The sequence below is a fragment of the Oncorhynchus nerka genome, linkage group LG11 (genome assembly GCF_034236695.1).
Source record: "Oncorhynchus nerka isolate Pitt River linkage group LG11, Oner_Uvic_2.0, whole genome shotgun sequence".
Taxonomy (NCBI): domain Eukaryota; kingdom Metazoa; phylum Chordata; class Actinopteri; order Salmoniformes; family Salmonidae; genus Oncorhynchus; species Oncorhynchus nerka.
In genome coordinates, this window is record NC_088406.1 from 34,705,360 (window position 1) to 34,720,460 (window position 15,101).

The 15,101-nt window shown below is 43.7% G+C and overlaps 1 protein-coding gene across 1 annotated transcript in view; it reads right to left on the reverse strand.

The window, feature by feature from the left end:
* Positions 1-15,101, reverse strand: part of LOC115137765 (membrane-associated phosphatidylinositol transfer protein 3-like) — a 153,871-nt gene that overhangs the window by 87,179 nt on the left and 51,591 nt on the right. The window lies entirely within an intron of this gene.

Sequence of the window (15,101 nt, forward strand, 5' to 3'; positions counted from 1 at the left end):
GGAGAGAGGAGAGAGAGGAGAGAGAGAGAGAGAGAGAGAGAGAGAGAGATAAAGAAAGAGAGAGAGGGAAAGATAGAAATATAGATAAAGAAATAGAGAGGAAGAAAGATATAAAGATACAGAAAGGAGAGATTGCGAGAGGAAGAGAGTGAGAGAGATAAAGAAAGGAAAGACAGAGAGGAAGAGCGAGAGAAAGGAGTGAGAAATGATGGCGAGAGGGAGAAAAGTCATTACATAAGCCACTTCACACAGATGCACTGATAACGGAATGATTATTGATCTCAGGAGCTAACCAATTTCAGTATTACTAAAGCCTTAACTTTTCTCTTTATTCCTTCCATAACTGGGAGATGGGCCCCAAATACTGCACGCCCTTAAGCTCAACTCTCCTAAGCACATACTCCAGAAAAGTCAATACTGACTCATCACACAGAATCCTGCCATATCCAGACATATGGTTCTGTCACGATCATCGTAGCTGCCTGGCACTGTCATATTTTGGATCTTGGCTTGTCAGAAACTGTCGAAACAATGCAAATACACCTTGGGATGAGGAAGGACGAAGGAGAGTTATGGTTATTTTCCCAACCACCTGTACGGTGCGTCTATCTGTGTGAAGTGTGGCAAGCCATTGGCTCCTGGCCAAACTCATTATCCTCCCTGAAGCCTCTGCATGCTCTGTCATCTTATTCCTGAGCTCCTCTCTCTCCCCCTCCCTCCCTCCCTCTCTCTCTCTCCCCCTCTCTCCAGCTCTGCTCTCAGTTCGGCTCATCTCCCAGCATGATTTAGCCCACAGCCTCATCTGCTTGTTTATCTGTTCTCCCCCACAGCCTGTCAGTTCTCAGCCCACAACCTGTCAGCATCTGCCAGGGCTCTCAGCCCACAGCCTGTCAGTTCTCAGCCCACAACCTGTCAGCTCTCAGCCCACAGCCTGTCAGTTCCCAGCCCACAGCCTGTCATCTCCCAGCATGTCAGTTCCCAGCCCACAGCCTGTCATCTCCCAGCATGTCAGTTCCCAGCCCACAGCCTGTCATCTCCCAGCATGTCAGTTCCCGGCCCACAGCCTGTCAGCTCTCGGCCCACAGCCTGTCAGTTCTCAGCCCACAACCTGTCAGCTCTCAGCATGTCAGTTCCCAGCCCACAGCCTGTCAGCTCTCAGCCCACAGCCTGTCAGTTCTCAGCCCACAACCTGTCAGCTCTCAGCCCACAGCCTGTCAGTTCCCAGCCCACAGCCTGTCATCTCCCAGCATGTCAGTTCCCAGCCCACAGCCTGTCAGCTCTCAGCCCACAGCCTGTCAGTTCTCAGCCCACAGCCTGTCAGCTCTCAGCCCACAGCCTGTCAGCTCTCAGCCCACAGCCTGTCATCTCCCAGCCTGTCAGCTCCCAGCCCACAGCCTGTCAGCTCTCAGCCCACAGCCTGTCAGCTCCCAGCCCACAGCCTGTCAGCTCCCAGCCCACAGTCTGTCAGTTTCCAGCCCACAGCCTGTCAGCTCTCAGCCCACAGCCTGTTATCTCCCAGCATGTCAGTTCCCAGCCCACAGCCTGTCACCTGTCAGCTCATCCCACAGCCCAGCAGACTGTCAGCTCCCCCACAGCCTGTCAGCAGCCCACAGTATGTCAGCTCCCAGCCCACAGCCTGTCAGTTCCCAGCCCACAGCCTGTCATCTCCCAGCATGTCAGTTCCCAGCCCACAGCCTGTCAGCTCCCAGCCCACAGCCTGTCAGCTCCCAGCCCACAGCCTGTCAGTTCCCAGCCCACAGCCTGTCAGCTCCCAGCCCACAGCCTTTCCTACCCTGCCTGCCTGACATTTCCTGCCTGTCTGTCTGCTTGCATGCCAGCCACTCTGTCTCCGGCCACTTCTTGCCTCCTGCCTGCCTCCCCCTCCAACTTAACACTCAGGAGAACCACTGCACTATTCTGATCAAAAGGTTAGCTACAGCAAATCAATTGAGAAGTTTCTTTGTAAGTGGGAGGTGGAATAACATTGGACCAGTACAGGGAGCACAGTACCAGATTAGTCATACATTTAAAATGAATGTGTGATCAGAGGTTCTCTGCATATTTACAAATAAGTCTTTCTGCTACTTACGTAACATTAATCGCAACCAAAACAAACCTCTCAATTATTGAGTAGCATGGAGTAACAGAATGGGTTGAGTGAACCCAACACACAGTCCCTAGTGATCTTCAACTTGCTTTTAAATTGGTGAATGAATTTTCAATTAGGTACAACCCTGAAAGCTATGCTAAAATATAGCCTTGGTAGACAGGGGAGGCTTTTGTGTAAGGTGAAATAAATAAAATAAAAGTGGAAGCTACATACAGTACAAGCACAGCTGGTTGTAGACAGACAGAAGCCTACTTTACTATAAATAAGACATTTTTTTAATGTTGAAGTGCATTGACGTAATCCTATTTGTGACAGGGAAGCTGAGTGGTGAAAAGCAGTTTCCTGTGGTCCTCTGCAAGCCTCTCCTGCAGCTTGACAGCCTAGCTAACAGCAGGGGATCCATCCAGGTTACCAAGAGAGTCTAACTCTCCCTCCCTCTTTCTTATACTTTTTAACTTTCTTTTTAGTAAATTTTTAGTAAAATGCTGTATAATAAATTGAATCATGGAAATAGTGTTCTGTAGGACAACCATAACCAATATTAGTTTAATATTTAATAGTGTGAATAAACTGTAAACAAATAAGAATATGAGAGAGAGAGAGACACAGACAGACAGACAGACAGACAGACAGACAGACAGACAGACAGACAGACAGACAGACAGACAGACAGACAGACAGACAGACAGACAGACAGACAGACAGACAGACAGACAGACAGACAGACAGACACAGACAGACAGACAGAGAAAAAGAGATCAGCAGGAAGAGAGAAACTGGGAGAGACAGACAGGACAGACAGAACAGACAGACAGACAACAGACAGACAGACAGACAGGAAGAGACAGACAGACAGACAGACAGACAGACAGACAGACAGACAGACAGACAGACAGACAGACAGACAGACAGACAGACAGACAGACAGACAGACGGGAGAGAGGAAGCAGTAGAAAAAGAGATCAGCAGGAAGAGAGAAACTGGGAGAGAGAGACAGACAGACAGACAGACAGACAGACAGACAGATAGACAGACAGAGGGGAGAGGGGAGAGACAGACAGACAGACAGGGAGAGGGGAGAGAGGAAGCAGTAGAAAAAGAGATCAGCAGGAAGAGAGAAACAGGGAGAAAGGATATTGGCAGTATGTCAGTGCTAGCTTGTGAAGGAAGGGTGAATTATTGATTTGCGTCCTGATCCCTCAGTGCCATTCTGTCTTGGCCACTATGTCTTAGAATGTCATTCCTCCATACATTCAATGAAGGCATGTTGTTGTCATTCCATGTCTCCTGTCCCTGCCAATTGCAGAGTACTCTCGCCCTACAACTACTGCCACACTGACAGATTTCTATCAGCTTAGAGGCAGCAGAGAGAGCGAGCGAGAGAGAAAGCGAGAGAGAGACTCCTAACGTTGCCAAGTTGCTGTGAGACCAAAGACAGAAAGAGTGAGTTGACAGAATACAGATTTCCAATAAAAAAGTTGTACACACTACAAAATATATTTCCCAAAATATCACCAACAGGGCTATGTGATGTCAGCTCCACTTAGACTGAGGGTTTGTGAACTGTGAGGCTAACTCTTAGAGAGGCCTCACTGGAGAGGTAGACTCTGAGAGAACCTAGCCAGAACAACACTTAAAGGTGAGCCCTGTTTGACGACTAAGGCACTTAGTGCTGGAGGGAATGTATGAATTCAATGTGACAACTCACTCATCGCATGCCAACACTGTTTTGTGTAGAGCACGAAGCACCTTAACTACATTCACTTAGCTTGGTCCAGCCAGGGAATGCTAGCTATGCACTAGCCTCCCAATACCACAGACAGACATCACAATAGAATCACAATCAATTCTAACAAAGTTAGATTCCTTAACATGATTGCCAGTTTGCCACAGTCAATGAACTAGGTTACGTAATACATTTCCCAGAGCATGTCGTTGTTAATTAACCATATATTGAATGAGTACAAATTAGGAAAATGAGTGATGGATAGAAACGGTTAGGAACCAGTCTGGGTCTGCATCAGAAATGGCACCCTATATGCACTGTCTACTCAAGACTATGGCCCGCATAGGACTCTGGTCAAAAGTAGTGCACTATATTGAATAGGGTGCCATTTTGGACGCTGATCCTAATGAAAGCTTGTTTTCAGTATGATCTGACATGGAGCTGTGACCTCTGACCTGGCCCTGGAACAGTGGAGGTATACTAACATCCAGCTTCGTCTGTTCATTAGGGCTGGGAATGGCCATGGACCTCACTCTGTGATATTACACGATGCATCAAATCAATTCAAATGTTATTGGTCACATACACATGTTTAGCAGATGTTATTGCGAGTGTAGCAAAATGCTTACCTAACTCCAACAGTGCAGTAGTATCTAATAATTCTGCCGATTTGATATATATTGCGATTCTCACGATTTGATATGTATTGCGATTCGATACTGTGATCCAATAGCCCACATAGCCTAGGCTATAAACTCTATCGCTTGTTATCATTATCTCTGGTCTGCCTTTCTTTTTTGACACACTTTTATTATTCCAGACAGAGAAGGTCTTTGTCTCCCCAGCTCTCATGCTTTGAGTATTTTCTGTTTAAAGAGGGAAATAGCAATAAGGCAAAAATGTAAAAAGTAATTCAACAGGAATTAGCGTAAAAGGGAGATTGTCCCTGCTAGGGTAGCAATGTATTTAAAAAAGGACTTGGCTGGCCAGGGGCGAGAATGATGCAATGAGGAGAATACAGATGAGGATGGAGAAGATGCTATTCCCACTACATTTGTACATGTCTGAGAGCAGCTAGCTACAGAGTGTAGGTAGGGCTAGAGAGAGCAGCTAGCTGCAGGGTGTAGGTAGGGCTAGAGAGAGCAGCTAGCTAGAGGACGTAGATAGGGATAGAGAGAGCAGCTAGCTACAGGGTGTAGGTAGGGATAGAGAGAGCAGCTAGCTACAGGGCATAGATAGGGATAGAGAGAGCAGCTAGCTACAGGGTGTAGGTAGGGCTAGAGAGAGCAGCTAGCTACAGGATGTAGATAGGGATAGAGAGAGCAGCTAGCTACAGGACGTGGGTAGGGCAAGAGAGAGCAGCTAGCTACAGGGTGTAGATAGGGCAAGAGAGAGCAGCTAGCTACAGGGCGTAGATAGTGATAGAGAGAGCAGCTAGCTAGAGGACGTAGATAGGGATAGAGAGAGCAGCTAGCTAGAGGGTGTAGGTAGGGATAGAGAGAGCAGCTAGCTACAGGGTGTAGATAGGGCTAGAGAGAGCAGCTAGCTACAGGGTGTAGATAGGGCTAGAGAGAGCAGCTAGCTACAGGGCGTAGATAGGGATAGAGAGAGCAGCTAGCTACAGGGTGTAGGTAGGGATAGAGAGAGCAGCTAGCTACAGGGTGTAGGAAATGCTAGAGAGAGCAGCTAGCTACAGGGTGTAGATAGGGCAAGAGAGAGCAGCTAGCTACAGGATGTAGGTAGGGCAAGAGAGAGCAGCTAGCTACAGGGTGTAGATAGGGCTAGAGAGAGCAGCTAGCTACAGTAGACAGGGATAGAGAGAGCAGCTAGCTACAGGGTGTAGGTAGGGCTAGAGAGAGCAGCTAGCTACAGTAGACAGGGATAGAGAGAGCGGCTAGCTACGGAGTGTAGGTAGGGCTAGAGAGAGCAGCTAGCTACAGTAGACAGAGATAGAGAGAGCAGCTGGCTACAACACTCCTCTCTCTCAGTCCCATCCCAGAACCTCAAATTGTCTGGGGTGATAAATAACATGTGTGGTGCCATCATGAGAAGGGTGTGGACTCTCTGTGGACCATTCAGCTTCCACGCTTAAGACTATTCCTTTCATTTTGGTCTTATCTAAAAATATATGTACGGCACCAGTCAGAAGTTTGGACACACCTACTCATTCAAGGGTTTATCTTTATTTTGACTATTTTCTACATTGTATAATAATAGTGAAGAAATCAAAACTATGTAATAACACATATGGAATCATGTAGTAACCAGAAAAGTGTTAAACAAATCAAAATATACTTTATATTTCACATTCTTCAAAGTAGCAACCCTTTGCCTTGATGACAGCTTTGCACACTCTTTTGTGGAGCGATAGGTAACGATGCGTCGAGGGTGACTGTTGTTGATGTGTGCAGAGGGTCCTTGGTTCGAGCCCAGGATGGGGCAAGAGCTGTAAGCAATACTGTTACATTTAGTCATTTTACTTAGTCAACTTAAGTACTTCCTTAGTGCAGTGGTGGAAAAAAGTATGTAATTGTCATACTTGAGTAAAAGTCAAAGATACCTTAATAGAAAATTACTCAAATAAAAGTGAAAGTCACCTAGTGAAATACTACTAGAGTAAAATTATTTGGTTTTAAATATATTTAAGTATCAAAAGTAATTCTAAAAGTATAAATCATTTCAAATTCCTTATATTAAGCAAAACAGACGGCACCATTTTCTAGTTTTTAACGTTTCCCTATAGCCAGGGGCACACTCCAACATAATTGACAAACAATGCATTTGTGTTTAGTGAGCCTGACAGATCAGAGGCAGTAGAGATGTTCTCTTGGTACGTGCTTGAAATGGACCCTTTTCCTATCCAGCTAAACATGAAAAATGTACTTTTGGGCCTCAGGGGAAAAGTATGGAGTAAAAAGTACATGATTTTCTTTAGGAATGTAGCGAAGTAAAAGTTTAAGTTAAAATACAGATACCCCAAACAACTACTTAAGTAGTAATGACTTTACACCACCACCTTAGTGTTGACACAGTGATGTAAGCTAATGGTTCGCAAGCCTGGCAGCACTGAGCCACTGTGACAACAGCCAAATCACAATCCACTGTTTTCTTGTTTTCCATACACTCCATAACTCCCAAAATATCAGTTATGTAATTAAGCTATTTTAGGCTGAGACTATGCATCAATCACAGAGTGAAGTGGAAAAACATAGCGATCTAATGTAGTCACAGCTGCGTTGCAGAAATATGCTGATAAGACCTTGTTTATCCAGGTGGAGAGGCCTAAAGACATGAGACATATAATGTTAGAAAGATAGGAGGGCTCTGTTTGTGGCTTCGCTGGGCAGGCTGTGGAGGGGGAACAGAGGACTGCTACAGTACATTAGAAGCAGGGATGCTACAGGGAAGCCTGTCAGTGCTGTTATCCATTGCTGTGACTCTGTCATTGTAGAGAGCTGAGTGCTCATAGTGGGGGGTTTAAGATGGCTTTATTAATGTAAATTATTAATGCTTTATTAACAGATAGAGAGAGAAAATGAAGAAAGCAAGAAAAAGGGAAACGGAGCGAAATTGAAAGACAGAAACTTTGACAGAGGGACTGAAAGAGCGATAGAGACAGAACATGACTAAGAGAGAGTGAGTTAGTGAAAGAGAAATTGAGAGATAGATACAAAGTAAAGTCAATGCCAGTGCTGGCTGCAGGGCCTGAGAATACTCTACATTCTCTTGTTTCTCAGGGAGGTTAGTCAGGCTGAGTTTGTGTGGCATAAAGCCTCTGGACTTATATTAAGGGAATTGGAGTGTATATTAGTGTAAGGAGGCTGTTGTATTGGATTTACCCTTTGTCCACCATGTCTCCTAAACATCTGAACCAAGAGTTTGATTTCAGACCATTTCTTACATGAATATGTTATGTTGGTTTGTCTTGCCATCCAGGTCTCCAATTGGTAATATTGTACATATGCATATATTCCATTTTTTGTGAGTACTACGTGCCCATCTCATTGATATCAATTTATTTGAGGTACGCAAGTTGTTATTGAAATAGGCACTGTAATTATATCTACAACCACTGCATGTCCTGTGCTTAATGGTTATATGGGTGGTATTCCAACAGCTTCCAGAGTATGCTTTTCTACTGTTGCCTAGGTATTAACTAGGACCGATTTGTATGTAAATAATATTTTATGACCATATGTGCCTCCGTGATGAATTATGATTGACTATATGCAAAAGGTGCATTTAAATGTTTTCACACCCACCATGTGTCATGTATGTAATGGTCATGTGAGGTGAAATGTGTATATTTTGGGATGTGAGTCTGACCTGACGAAGATCTGTTTTGGATTGAAACGTTGTCAATAATGCGGTGAATTGGAAGCATAAACAGTGTGCGGGCCTTCAGGAATTGAGGCCGTGACAGATCTTAACTGTTGCACATTACTAGCCCAGGGTAACCACTGTTTTCTCCAAAACCATACTCCAACCTAGTCCAGTGAATTCACTTAAGCACTTAGCTATCCCTGTTCAGCTCAGCTCCTCATCCCTGCATGGGTAACCAGAATGATCAGCCATTGACGCCAATTAAACAGTAATCAAGTGAGTAAGTAAAAGAGCAGAGAGGAGCTGTCAGGGGCCTAGCTGGCATTCCCAACATACAAATCAATTCAATTGGTCGCAAACACATATTTAGCAGATGTTATTGCAGGTGTAGCAAAATGATTGTGTTCCTAGCTCCAATAGTGCAGTAGTATCTAACAATATACAACAATACACACAAATCTAAAAGTAAAAAAATGGAATTAAGAAATATAGAAATATTAGGACGAGCGATGTCGATGTCTGGAGTATAAATAAAGAAATAAATACATACATAAATAAATATATATATATATATATATACACACACCTACTCAAGGGTTTTTCTTCATTTTTACTATTTTCTACACTGTAGAATACTAGTGAAGACGTCAACACTGTGAAATAAAACATATGGAATCACTTAGTAAATAAAAACATGTTAAACAAATCAAAATATATTTAGATTCTTCAAAGTAGACACCCTTTGCCTTGATAACAGCTTTGCACACTCTTGGCATTCTCTCAACCAGCGTCATGCGGTAGTCAGTCTTGAACTAGTTCCCACATATGCTGAGCACTTGTTGGCTGCTTTTCTGCGCATGCTCTGAGGCCATGGCTAGGGATGCCGTCTGGGCCAGCAGCCTTGCAAGTGTTAACATGTCTAAATGTCTTACTCACATCGGCCCCGGAGAAGGAGAGCCCACAGTCCTTGGTAGTGGGCCATGTCGGTGGCAATGTGTTATCCTCAAAGCAGGCAAAGAAGGTGTTTAGTTTGTCTGGAAGCAAGGCATCGGTGTCCGTGACGTTTTCTTTTTGTATTCCGTGATTGTCTGTAGAGCCTGCCACATACGTCTCGTGTCTGAGCCATTGAATTATGACTCCACTTTGTCCCTATACTAACATTTCGCTTGTTTGATTGCCTTGCAGAGGGAATAACTACACTGTTTGTATTCAACCATATTCCCGGTTTTCTTTTTCATGGTTAACTGCGTTGTTTCTCGTTTTCAGTTTTGCGCCAATGCCGCCATCTATCCACAGTTTCTGGTTAGGGTAGGTTTTAACCTTTCTAGCACAGGCGTTCCACTAGCGGAACCCCTCGACAACATTCCGCTGAAAAGGCAGCGTGCGGAATTAATTTTTTGGGGGGAAATATGTCACTTTCACACATTAACTTCTTGGCGCTACCCATCCCCCAACACATTGGTGCGACTGGCTTTCGGGTTGGAGGTGCGCTGTGTTAAGAAGCAGTGCGGCTTGGTTGGGTTGTGTTTCGGAGGACGCATGGCTTTTGACTTTCGTCTCTCCCAAGCCCCATACGGGAGTTGTAGCGATGAGACAAGACAGTAATAACTAACAATTGGATACCACAAAAGTGGGGTGAAAAGGGGGTAAAATAATTTGTTTTTAAAAGGTAGGAGTCACAAAAAGCAGAAATATAGATCAAATTAATCACTAACCTTTGATGATCTTCGTCAGATGACACTCATAGGACATCATGTTACACAATACATGTATGTTTTGTTCGATAATGTGCATAATGATATCCAAAAAATCTCAGTTTACATTGGCGCATTACGTGCAGTAATGTTTTGATTCCAAAACAACCGGTGATTTTGCAGAAATACTCATAATAAACATTGATAAAAGATACAAGTGTTATTCACAGAATTAAAGATAGATTTCTCCTTAATGCAACCACTGTGTCAGATTTCAAAATAACTTTACGGAAAATGTATAATCTGAGAACGGCGCTCAGAGCCCAATCCAGCCAGAGAAATATCCGCCATTTTGGAGTCAACAGAAGTTAGAAATAACACTAGAAATATTTACTTACCTTTGATGATCTTCATCATAAGGTACTCCCAGGAATCCCAGTTCGACAATAAATTATTTGTTCCATAAAGTTCCATAAAGTCCATCATTTATGTCCAAATAGCCACTTGATGTTAGCGTGTTCAGCCCAGAAATCCATCTTCATGAGGCGTGAGAACTTCGTCCAGACAAAAACTCGAAAAGTTCCGTTACAGGTCGTAGAAGCAAGTCAAATGATGTATGGAATCAATTTTTAGGATGTTTTTCAAATAAAACATCAATAATGTTCCAACCGGAGAATTCCTATGTCTGAAGAAAAGCACTAGAACGAGAGCTAATTCTGTCGGGAGCTCGCGTCACGAGCCTGAGACACTCTGCCAGACCACTGACTCAAACAGGTCACATGAGCCCCACCTTTATAGTAGAATCCTCATTCAAGTTTCTAAATACGGTTGACATCTAGTGGAAGCCGTAGGAAGTGCAACTTGACTCCATAGACACTGTGTATTTGGTAGGCCAAGCTTTGAAAAACTACAAACCTCAGATTTCCCACTTCCTGGTTGGATTTTTCTCAGGTTTCGCCTGCCATATGATTTATGTTATACTCACAGACATCATTCAAACAGTTTTAGAAACTTCAGAGTGTTTTCTATCCAATACTAATAATAATATGCATATATTAGCATCTGGGACAGAGTAGGAGGCAGTTCACTCTGGGCACGCTATTAATCCAAAAGTGAAAATGCTGCCCCCTATCCCAAAAAGGTTAATAGTCACAGTGGGTACAACATCTCCTATGCACTTCCTTATAAACTCACTCACCGAATCAGCGTATAAATCTATATTATTCTCTGAGGCTACCCGGAACATGTCCCAGTCCGCATGATCAAAACAATGTTGAAGGGTGGATTCCAATTGGTCAGACCAGCATTGAATGGTCCTTGTCACTGGTACATCCTGTTTGAGTTTCTGCCTATAGAGGGGAGAAGCAAAATGGAGTCGTGGTCAGATTTGGAGGACGGGGAAGGGCCTTGTATGCATCACGGAAGTAAGAGTAGGAGTGATCCAGTATTTTTCCAGCCCGGGTACTACAATCAATATGCTGATAGAATTTAGGTAGCCTTGTTTTCAAATTTGCTTTGTTAAAATCCCCAGCTACAATAAATGCAGCCTCGGGATATATGGTTTCCAGTTTGCATGAGTCCAGTGGAGTTCCTTGAGGGCCGTCGCGGTATCGGCTTGAGGGGAGATATACACAGCTGTGACAATAACCAACGAGAATTCTCCTGGGAGATAATACTGTTGGCATTTGATTGTAAGGAATTATATGTCAGGTGAACAGAAGGACTTGAGTTCCTGTATGTTGTTACAATTACACCATGAGTTAATCATGAAACATACACCCCCACCCTTCTTCTCACCGGAGAGATGTTTATTCCCGTCGATGCGACGCACAAAGAATCCAGGTGGCTGTACCGACTCTGACAGCATTTCCCCAGAGAGCCATGTTTCCATGAAACAGAGTATGCTACAATCCCGGATGTCTCTTTGGAAAGCAACCCGTGCCCAAATTTCGTCTACCTTGTTATTTAGAGACTGGACATTAGCGAGTAATATACTCAGAAACGGAGGGTGGTGTGCGCGCCTCCGAAGTCTGACCAGAAGACCGCTCCGTTTACCTCTTCTGCATCGACATTGTTTTGGGTCAGCCTCTGGAATCAGTTTGAATGCCTTGGGTGGTTCAAACAAAGGATCCGCTTCGGGAAAGTCGTATTCCTGGTCGTAGTGCTGCTGCTGCATACATGATGTAATATGCCAGGGAGGTACAGTGCCTTGCGAAAGTATTCGGCTCCCTTGAACTTTGCGACCTTTTGCCACATTTCAGGCTTCAAACATAAAGATATAAAACTGTATTTTTTTGTGAAGAATCAACAACAAGTGGGACACAATCATGAAGTGGAACGACATTTATTGGATATTTCAAACTTTTTGAACAAATCAAAAACTGAAAAATTGGGCGTGCAAAATTATTCAGCCCCCTTAAGTTAATACTTTGTAGCACCACCTTTTGCTGCGATTACAGCTGTAAGTCGCTTGGGGTATGTCTCTATCAGTTTTGCACATCGAGAGACTGAAATTTTTTCCCTTTCCTCCTTGCAAAACAGCAGTTTTAAGTTCTTTCCACAGATTCGATTGGATTCAGGTCTGGACTTTGACTTGGCCATTCTAACACCTGGATATGTTTATTTTTTAACCATTCCATTGTAGATTTTGCTTTATGTTTTGGATCATTGTCTTGTTGGAAGACAAATCTCCGTCCCAGTCTCAGGTCTTTTGCAGACTCCATCAGGTTTTCTTACAGAATGGTCCTGTATTTGGCTCCATCCATCTTCCCATCAATTTTAACCATCTTCCCTGTCCCTGCTGAAGAAAAGCAGGCCCAAACCATGATGCTGCCACCACCATGTTTGACAGTGAGGATGGTGTGTTCAGGGTGATGAGCTGTGTTGCTTTTACGCCAAACATAACGTTTTGCATTGTTGCCAAAAAGTTCAATTTTGGTTTCATCTGACCAGAGCACCTTCTTCCACATGTTTGGTGTGTCTCCCAGGTGGCTTGTGGCAAACTTTAAACAACACTTTTTATGGATATCTTTAAGAAATGGCTTTCTTCTTGCCACTCTTCCATAAAGGCCATATTTGTGCAATATACGACTGATTGTTGTCCTATGGACAGAGTCTCCCACCTCAGCTGTAGATCTCTGCAGTTCATCCAGAGTGATCATGGGCCTCTTGGCTGCATCTCTGATCAGTCTTCTCCTTGTATGAGCTGAAAGTTTAGAGGGACGGCCAGGTCTTGGTAGATTTGCAGTGGTCTGATACTCCTTCCATTTCAATATTATCGCTTGCACAGTGCTCCTTGGGATGTTTAAAGCTTGGGAAATCATTTTGTATCCAAATCCGGCTTTAAACTTCTTCACAACAGTATCTCGGGCCTGCCTGGTGTGTTCCTTGTTCTTCATGATGCTCTCTGCGCTTTTAACGGACCTCTGAGACTATCACAGTGCAGGTGCATTTATACGGAGACTTGATTACACACAGGTGGATTGTATTTTTCATCATTAGTCATTTAGGTCAACATTGGATCATTCAGAGATCCTCACTGAACTTCTGGAGAGAGTTTGCTGCACTGAAAGTAAAGGGGCTGAATAATTTTGCACGCCCAATTTTTCAGTTTTTGATTTGTTAAAAAAGTTTGAAATATCCAATAAATGTCCTTCCACTTCATGATTGTGTCCCACTTGTTGTTGATTCTTCACAAAAAAATACAGTTTTATATCTTTATGTTTGAAGCCTGAAATGTGGCAAAAGGTCGCAAAGTTCAAGGGGGCCGAATACTTTCGCAAGGCACTGTATGTATACTGTAGCTAAGAAAGTAATACTAAGTGTATGTTGTTTAGTAAGCTATTGGTAGCCCATGTGCCTCAACATAATAATGTGGTATATTTCCCCATCTTAATGTCACCTACTGTTTTGACTTGGTGGTGCACATTTAGCCGATAAGCTGTTTTAGAGAAATGTAATCATTGAATATCGTAAGAGCTTTCATTGTCTGCTTATATGCCCCCTTTATTTATCATACGGTTCTGACTTGGTGTACAGGGAGAACACTGTAAGAATGGCCCGTGTTCTGAATTCTGTCCCTGTACTTTTCAAAAGTGCTAAACAAATAGTTATATTGACTACGTCCGTCCTAGCTCGCTCATTAATGTCTTGATCCGCTTGTTGTCCCCTTATGCCATAGTCTGTACATCTTAACTGTCATTAGAAACCACATTTGTTTAAGCAAGTCAGGCAGTAAATGAGGCTGAATTAACTGTTGCGTTGCCAGACAAGATTCCGCTGATAGCCAGGTGTAGCAGTGGTAAGATGTTGGAACTGGTGTTGGGACAGCTTCATGTAGGCCCTAAAAGTTTGTGAGCACTGTTTGTCACTGTTATAGTGCAAGTAATGCATTGTTTAGTGTTGTGTTGTGTGGTGGCTTTGCTGGCATGCATCCCACATTTTTTCTTTTGCCCCACCAAGATTTACATGTTAAAATCGAGACTGCAAAAACTCGCAGAAAGAATAATATTGTCTGTATTCAGCAGGAAAAAACAATCCCCAAATATTTCACATTGATATCCATCCCTCCTTCATCTAACAATGATTTGGAGATGTTTGATGTGCATATTTTGGCAAGTGACGTCCCACCCCACCCTTCCCACCTGCAAAGTGTGCACAAGGACTGGGGCCAGCCAGAAATGAGGTGATTTCTATATGGTGGCATGGGAGAAAGAGAGGGAGACACTAGCAGGCATGATGCATGGCCACCCCATTTTCTTAATTCCCCATTGTCTTGCCCAATAGAGAAATTCAGCTGCGTTTGCATTGGCTGTTGGAGTAAACACTCGAGCTATGTCTCAAAAAGCACACTGTTCCCTATGTAATGCACTACTTTTGACCAGGGGCAATAGGGCTCTGGTCAAAAGTAGTGCACTTCATAGGGAATAGGGTGCCGTATGAGATTCAACCTAAGACTATAGACAGGGCTTATTAACTGGGTGGCTCAGTGAGTCATGTGTTTTGAGCGGCTGTTTTTGTTGCAGTCTCTAAACTGAGCCCCCCCCCCCCCCCCCCCCATCACCGCTTGGGGAATTCTGTAATATTAAAAAACACAAAGCATTGTGCTGTTTTTCTACCATTGATGTGTCTCACTATCAAGGCTGTGGGATTTCTGAAGTATAATATGGCGATAGTGAGTCTCCCGATGGTTCAGTCAAAATGTTCTGGTGATCTACCTGTGCTGAGACTACATAAAACATGGTTCAGT